General features: G+C 70.8%; 1 pseudogene; it reads right to left on the bottom strand.

Annotated features, from left to right (window-relative positions):
* Nucleotides 1-297: 297 nt before the first annotated feature.
* Nucleotides 298-5,116, bottom strand: LOC142012225 (programmed cell death protein 4-like; annotated as a pseudogene).
* Nucleotides 5,117-8,036: the final 2,920 nt, after the last annotated feature.

The raw sequence follows: 8,036 nt of genomic DNA, 5'->3' as shown, positions 1-8,036 counted from the left end.
CGGCCCCGCCTCTCCCCCGTCAGCTTTCGCGTGCCCCACTCCCTCGGGCTGCCACGTCAGCCGGCTCGGGGAGGGAGGCGGAGCCCCCGAAGCGGCGCATCCCCGCAGGCCACCGTAGCACGTGATTGGGCGAACCTCCCCCGCACTGCATCCTGGGAGCTGTAGTCCCCGCCAAGCGCACACGAGTCCGGCGAAGGGGCTCAGGCCGTGGCCGCCACGCTGGGCCCGCTCGCCGAGTACCCCCGCCCCGCCCCGCCCGGCGCACAGGGAAGAGGAGTCGGAGCAGCGTTTCTTTCGGGCACGTCTTTATTGCGGGCAGCAGGGCCCTGCACTACCCGCCCCCAGCGCTGCCCTCGCTCGCCCCGCAGGGCCCAGCCCCACGGCCCCCCACTAACACCAATATGAGCCCAGAACCTGCCCCCGCCCCCGGGCTCCTGCGCTGGGAGCTGTGACCCACAGCCTGCGCCGGCTGCCCTGCTAGAGGCTCCAGCCCGCACCAGGGGCCAGGACAGTGGAGGGTGGGCAATGCTCGGCTGAGCGGGGGGGCTGCTGTCTCTCTGCCTGGAAGAGGGGGGTGGGGTGGGGTGGGGTGGGGGTGTGGCCCCCTTACCTGTGGAACTGCCCATGAAACAAGCTGATCCATGTGCCCCAGAATCCTTTGCTCTGGAGATTGTTCCTGGCCCTCGGCATAAGATAAGGAAGCAACTTGTCCCGGGTGGCCAGGTGGCCAGGCCAGGGGAAAGGCCTCAACGCTGCTCCCTGCAGTGCCTCCCCCTAAGAAGGCAGGCCAAGGAGATGTGGGGGCACGAAGGAACCCCTGCAGCTGGAGTTACAGCCAGGCTGGCGGGAGACAGGGCTCCCCAGCACCCCTGGTACAAGGTGTGACCCCCGTTGCGCCACTGAGGGGAAGGGATCCCAAAGCCGCCAAACAGAGCTCCCCCCACCCTCCCCAGCCAGCGAGCACCGAACCCTCTTCTCCACTAGCCGGCAGAGGAGGCTGCCCTGTCACTCCTGTTTCTGGTGGGAGAGTCCTGGCCCCTTGCTAAGCCCCAGCAGCCAAGGAGGGGGCATCGCCCAAGATGGGGCTGAAGGGAGGTGGAAAGCTGTGCCCAGGCCCACTTCCACCTCCAGAGCAGCCCCACTGGAAGCTGAGCCCAGCTCCCTGCTCTGCCCACCCCCCCAATCCGTCACAGCCTCTGCACCGCAGCTGCAGCCCCTCTGGCTGGGGGTTTCATCAGGGCGGTTCCCAGTTTGAGACAGAAGGATGAGCTCCAGGGCCAGAGGTGTCAAACAGTTCCAGGGACTGTCAGGCTGGGAGGGTGCGGGGGTGAGACGGCCATTACTGCTTGATCTGCCCCCCATCGCCCTCGCTCACAAATCGCTTCCGGCCCCTTGGAGAGAGGAGGCACATGTCAGTGAGCCAGGCCTGCCAGCCCACCCCCAACCCCTGCCAGCCCACCCAGCTCATCCCAACCCACGGCCCTTGCCATCCCAGCCCAGCTCTGGGCTCCCCCCCAGCTCCACTGCTGCTCCTCAATCTCAACCTGTAGCCTCACATGCAGCAGGTACCTGGCTGGGCAGGTGTCTCTCAGCTGCTTGGTGATGACCCCTTCCTCAAAGCAGAGATCCACCAGCCGCTCCAGGATGCGGTGAGCAAGGGGCACATCCAGGCTGATGTCTCCAAGCTCCTCATAGACACGCTGGAAGCCCTGGGGGAATCAGAGCAGGAAGGAGCCATGACGCCTGCCCCACCCAGCAACCCCAGAAGAGCCGAGGCCTGTGCTCCAGCTGACTGTGGAGGTTGAATCTGCTCCCTACACCGTCTGCTGCTCATGGTCGGCCAGCCAGGGCTCCATGCCTGGCTCCTTCTCCCTCTTTGTGACTCAACCCAACCCTGCCCTGGGCTCCCATCCCAGCCCTGAACTCACTCGGTTCATCTGGTCCAAAGTCACCAGGCCAGTCTCCCAGAGCACCTTGAGTAGCTTCACCATCATGACAACCGGCGTCTCGCCCGTGGACTCCAGCACCATCACGACAGCCTGCAGGGACGGAGGAGGGGCATCAGCGTGGCTGGGGAAGCACCAGCCCCACAGCAGCCTGGCCTGCGACCCAGCCCAGCAGGCGCTGCCCTGCTCAGAGGTGGCCATCACAGCCTGCGCCGCCGCAGGGACAGGGCCGGCACCTACCTCATAGACCAGCTCGTGATGGAAGTGAGGCACCTCGAGCTCCCGCAGACAGTGCTCTGCCTCAGCCACCTCCCCGGAGAGCAGGTACTCTCGCAGCAGCAGGCTCATCTGCTCGCAGCAGCAGGCTCATCTGCAGGGACAGCACCGCAGCTCAGCCCAGCCCAGCCCAGGCCCGCCCCGCCCCGGCCCGGGGCGCAAGGCACTCACCTCTTTGATGAGATGCTTCACGGGCCTCTGGCCGCCCCCCACTCCCCACACGTTGTCCAGGCGGTTGACGTCTCGCTTAATCCGCAGCAGCACTGCGGCACGGTCTAGGGCAGCCCTGCAGGGAGCAGACAAGCGGTGGGGGGGCGGTTCTCGCTGGAAGTGCTCACCGGTGCCAGCCGGGACCAGAGCACACAAGGCTGGGGCAGTGGGCGGGCAGGCGGGCGGGCGGGGGTCTTACCGGGCATGCTCACAGTCCACACGCCCCTTGTAGCGGTCCAGGAAATCCAGGGGCAGTGCATGGTCAGCCACGGCTCGGGCAATGAACTGGCCCAGCATCTGCAGAAAGGCCAAGGTCAGTGCACGGACACCACCCAGGGGCCTGGCTGGGCCAGATCCTAGGCCCCCAAGCTCCATGCGTGGGAAGCCACCATTGAATTCAGCAGGCCCCAGCCAGGCCCCTACCACCGGGAATTCCCAGCTCCTGCCCCCACCTGTGGAGCCTCTGGAGTGTCCAGGATGAGGTCGGGCAGGTCCTTGAGCATCTTGTCGAAGGCCCGGGCGATGTCCTCCGAGCTCATGACCTTGCCCACGAGGTCAGAGAGCAGGCGGGAAGTGAGCTCCCGGTGGCTGGCCTTGCCCTCCAGCGCCAGCGCCACGGCCAGCGAGGGGACAGCGTGCTTTCTGCTGCCCAGGTTCAGCTCCTTCAGGAGCTCCTGCACCCGGCACACAGCGTCAGCCCAGCCCCTTCCCTCCTCCAGCAGCCAGCCCCCTCCCCAGCCCAGCTCCTGCACCCGGCACACAGCGTCAGCCCAGCCCCCTCCCCGGCCCAGCTCCTGCACCCGGCACACAGCGTCAGCCCAGCCCCTTCCCTCCTCCAGCAGCCAGACCCCTCCCCGGCCCAGCTCCTGTACCCGGCACACAGCGTCAGCCCAGCCCCTTCCCTCCTCCAGCAGCCAGACCCCTCCCCGGCCCAGCTCCTGCACCCGGCACACAGCGTCAGCCCAGCCCCTTCCCTCCTCCAGCAGCCAGACCCCTCCCCGGCCCAGCTCCTGTACCCGGCACACAGCGTCAGCCCAGCCCCTTCCCTCCTCCAGCAGCCAGACCCCTCCCCGGCCCAGCTCCTGCACCCGGCACACAGCGTCAGCGCAGACCCCTCCCCGGCCCAGCTCCTGCACCCGGCACACAGCGTCAGCCCAGCCCCTTCCCTCCTCCAGCAGGGAGACCCCTCCCCGGGCACTGCAGGTACCCCCAGCCCAAAGGGCCCTTCCTCCCAACTCACCATCACCTCCAAGGTGTCCCCGTGCTCAAAGTACTCCAGCACCATGGGCTGAACGTTCTTCTCCAGCTCCCGCTCCTCCAGCTCCGGAGTCACTGTGGCAAACACTGTGTTGCCCTGTGGAGAGCGGCAGAGGGGCTCAGGCCAGGAGTGCCCCACCCTGGGACAGGCCCCACCCACACCAGCCTGCAGCGCTCCGCACAGGGGCTGAGCAGGCCACTGGCACAGCTAAGCGAGGGCAGGTCGGGGCCAGCAGTGCTCTTGCCTAGACCCCGAGAACGGGGAGTGCAGGAAGGGGGGGCGCCGTCGCTCGGCCCTCGGGAACGCACCCGGGGGGGCAGGGGGCTGCTCAGCCCTCGGGAACGCACCCGGGGGGGCAGGGGGCTGCTCAGCCCTCGGGAACGCACCCGGGGGGTGGGGGGGGAAGAGGAAGGAGCCGCTCGGCCCTTGGGAACGCGCCCGGCGGGGGGGGGGGGGGGGGGGGGAAAGAGGAAGGAGCCGCTCGGCCCTCGGGAACACGCGGGGGGGGGCAGGGGGCCGCTCGGCCCTCGGAACGCGCCGGGAACATACCTGAGCAGACTCGTCGTAGTTTGGGTCCCGTGCGTCAGGCTCCTGGTATCCATACACCAGGCCAGGTGCACCCCACACGCCCTTGCCCCCAGCACCACCTGCAGGAGAGACGACGGCTGGGCTGAGCCACGCCCCAGCACACCTCTCAGCTCTGCCCGCGAGAGAGCAGGGAAGGGAGGCCTCTGGCCAAAGGCAGAGCTGTGCCCAGCACCCCGCCCGCCGCCGCAGGGGCGCACTGCAGTGTCCCGGCCCAGCTGTCCGGGGCAGGGGAGGCTCTCAGAGCCCAGGGGAGCGGAGGGCCGGGAAGGATCCTGTCTCTGTGGGGCAGAGGGAGGGAGCAGGGCCTGCGCACTGGGGGCAGGGACCTGTGGCAGCGCACTGTGGGAGCACTGAGCCAGGAGGGCTGGGCCCTGAGGGTGGGACCACAGGGGCTGCATGTGGGAGAACTGGGGCGGGGGTGTGCCCCATGGCCGGCAGGAGGGGCGCGGGGCTCTGGGGGGCAGGCGGCGGGGCAGGGGGCTGTCCCTCACCCTTCTTGGGGAGCCCACGGCCCTTGCCATGCGTGACTTCCTGTCGTTGGTCTTGCCCTTGGGGCTGCTGGGGTCGGGCCGGGCTCCCCCCCCTCGGGCGCGGGCTCCCGGGGGGCGTCACGGACGACGTGCGCCGCAGGCGCCGCTTGGCCTTGGCCTTGAGCCGGGCCTCGTGCAGGGCCTTCTCCTGCGGGGTCCCAGGAGCGGGGCACCTCGTCCTCCAGCAGCTCGTCCTCCAGCGCCTCGTTCTCCAAGCCCGCCTGGCACGGGGCCTGCACAGCAAGAGCCACGTCTCCGACAGCCCCACGGCCACGCCCACGGCGCCCCTGCAGCGCCCAGGGGGGCATGTGCCCTTCCCCTCGCCAGCAGCGACGCAGAGAGCCCAGCCCAGCCGGTGCCCCTTGCTCCCGACCCACAGCCCCTACAGCCCAGCCCCAGCCGGTGCCCCTCGCTCCCGACCACAGCCCCTGCCAGCCCAGCCCCAGCCGGTGCCCCTCGCTCCCGACCCACAGCCCCTACAGCCCAGCCCAGCCGGTGCCCCTCGCTCTCAACCCCAGCCCCTACAGCCCAGCCCCAGCCGGTGCCCCTCGCTCCCGACCCACAGCCCCTGCCAGCCCAGCCCCAGCCGGTGCCCCTCGCTCCCGACCCACAGCCCCTGCCAGCCCAGCCCCAGCCGGTGCCCCTCGCTCCCGACCCACAGCCCCTGCCAGCCCAGCCCCAGCCGGTGCCCCTCGCTCCCGACCCACAGCCCCTACAGCCCAGCCCCAGCTGGTGCCCCTCACTCCCGACCCACAGCCCCTGCCAGCCCAGCCCAGCCAGTGCCCCTCACTCCCGACCCACAGCCCCTGCCAGCCCAGCCCAGCCCAGCCGGTGCCCCTCGCTCCCGACCCACAGCCCCTGCCAGCCCAGCCCAGCCCAGCCGGTGCCCCTCGCTCCCAACCCACAGCCCTGCCAGCCCAGCCCACGGCGGGAAAGGTCCAGAGCCCAACACAATCGCCCCAAGCAGGGGAGCAGCCTGGTGCCTCAGAGGGCCCACCCCACGGCGCTGCCCAGCTGCCCCCCGGGGATGCTCCCAGGCTGGGGCTGGGCCCAGGTCCCTCAGCTGGGCCAGGCTCCTGCCACCCAGGCCCTGAACCCACCCCTGGGCGAAGGTGGGAGGAGCCTTACAGCCATGACCCCCCCTGCAGCTCCAACACTGCCTCCGTGGCCACCCACGGCCCCCGCCCCCCACCCCTGCTCCTGCAGCGGGCCGAGGGGCGGGCCAGGCAGCCCGTGCCCCGTGGCGCTCAGCCCCGGGCCCTGCCCCCAGCGCACGTGGTGACAGGGCCCGACAGGGCCGGGAGGCAACAGGGCCAGGCAGGAAACCGGGGGGCGGGAGGGGAGAACGCCAGTGGGGGCCGCTGCACGACCGGGGGCGGGGCGGGGGAATCCAAGTGTACAGCGGGGGAGGAGGGGGCGCGCGGGCGCTACTTGCCAGGGCGGGACGGGGGTGTCCAAGTGCAGAGGCGGGGGAGTAGAGCGGGGATGGGGGGATGCAGCGCAGAGCCGGGGCCGGGCAGGGGGGCGGGCGCTACTTGCCGGGGCAGAGGTTGCAGTGCACAGCCGAGGGGACAGGTGGGGGAGTGCAGCGTACAGCCAACGGGATGGGGCAGGGAGTGCCGTGCACAGCCAGGGTGGGGTGGGGTGGAGGAGGGGATGCAGTGCGGAGCGGGGGAGGGTGGGGTGGGGTGCAGTGCACAGCTGGGGTGGGGTGGAGGGGGGGTGCAGTGCTGAGCGGGGGGGGGTGCAGTGCATAGCCGGGGTGGGGTGGAGGAGGGATACAGTGCGGAGCAGGGGAGGTGCAGAGCACAGCCGGGGTGGGGGGGGAGGTGCAGTACGGAGTGGGGGGGGTGCAGCGCACAGCCGGGGTGGGGTGGAGGAAGGGGTGCATGCGGAGTGGGGGGGTGCAGCGCACAGCCGGGGTGGGGTGGAGGGAGGGGTGCAGAGTACAGCCAGGGTGGAGGAGGGGTGCAGTGCAGGGTGGGGCGGGGTGGAAGGGGGGTGCGGTGCGGAGCGGGGGGGGGGGTGCAGTGCACAGCCGGGGGGGTGGAGGGGGGTGCAGTGCGGAGCAGGGGGGGTGCAGTGCACAGCCGGGGTGGGGTGGAGAGGGGGTGCAGTGCGGAGCGGGAGGGTGCAGCGCACAGCCAGGGTAGAGGGGGGGTGCAGTGCGGGGCGGGGTGGGGTAGGGTGGAGGGGGGGTGCGGTGCGGAGCAGGGGGGGAGGTGCAGTGCACAGCCGGGGTGGGGTGGAGGGGGGGTGCAGTGCGGGGCAGGGTGGGGTGGAGGGGGGATGCGGTGCAGTGCGGAGCGGGGGGGTGGAGCGCACAGCCAGGGTGGAGGGGGGGGTGCAGTGCGGGGCAGGGTGGGGTGGGGTGGGGTGGAGGGGGGGGTGCAGTGTGGGGCAGGGTGGAGGGGGGGTGCGGTGCGGTGCGGTGCGGAGCGGGGGAGGGGGCGGGGCGGGCGCTACTTGCCGGGGCGGGGGCGGGGGCGGGGCTCGCCGATCCCGACATGGCCGCAGGCGGCAGCTCCGGCCGCGCGATCCGGCTCCCGACGCTCCCGAGCCTCGTTCCTGCAGCCGCCGAGCGCCCGGCCCAGCGGAAGTGACGCAGGGGGCGGGGAAGCGCGAGGGAGGGGGCGGAGTCCCCGCCGCAGAGCGCGAGTGGCCGGGGCGGGACCCGGCGGGACCCGCCCCCAGGTGAGACCCGAGGGCTGCCGGTCTGCGTCGCCCCCTGGCGGCCCGGAGGGGCCTGAACCATGGGGAGGGGGGGGGGGGGGTGTCTCAGGGTGTGTGCGTGTACCCCGTGTGTGTGTACGTGTGTGTACCCGTACCCGTGTACCCGTGTGTGTGTACCCCGTGTGTGTACCCGTACCCGTGTGTGTGTACGTGTGTGTACCCGTACCCGTGTGTGTGTACGTGTACCCGTACCCGTGTACCCGTGTGTGTGTGCGTGTACACGTGTGTGTACGTGTGGGGCTCACAGAGGCTGTGGGGCTCCTGCTGAGGGTGACCTGGTGACACCTCTGGGCTGCAGACAAAGCGGGAGGTGGAGCCTGAGGGGTTTGAATTGGAACTGGGAGTTGGAAGCAGTGAGTCTGGGCTGGGAGAGAGAGAGACAAAGGAGGGGGCCAGGCCTCGCTTCCAGGGGCCCCTTGGGGCCTCCTATCCCCAGCGTGGTTTGGACTGGCTGTCTCTGCCGGCTGCACTGACCCCTCTGTACCACGCTGTGTC

Source organism: Carettochelys insculpta, chromosome 4 (genome assembly GCF_033958435.1).
Source record: "Carettochelys insculpta isolate YL-2023 chromosome 4, ASM3395843v1, whole genome shotgun sequence".
NCBI lineage: Eukaryota > Metazoa > Chordata > Testudines > Carettochelyidae > Carettochelys > Carettochelys insculpta.
The sequence above is the reverse complement of the archived record's forward strand: the minus strand, read 5'-3'. Positions and strand labels throughout refer to the sequence as shown.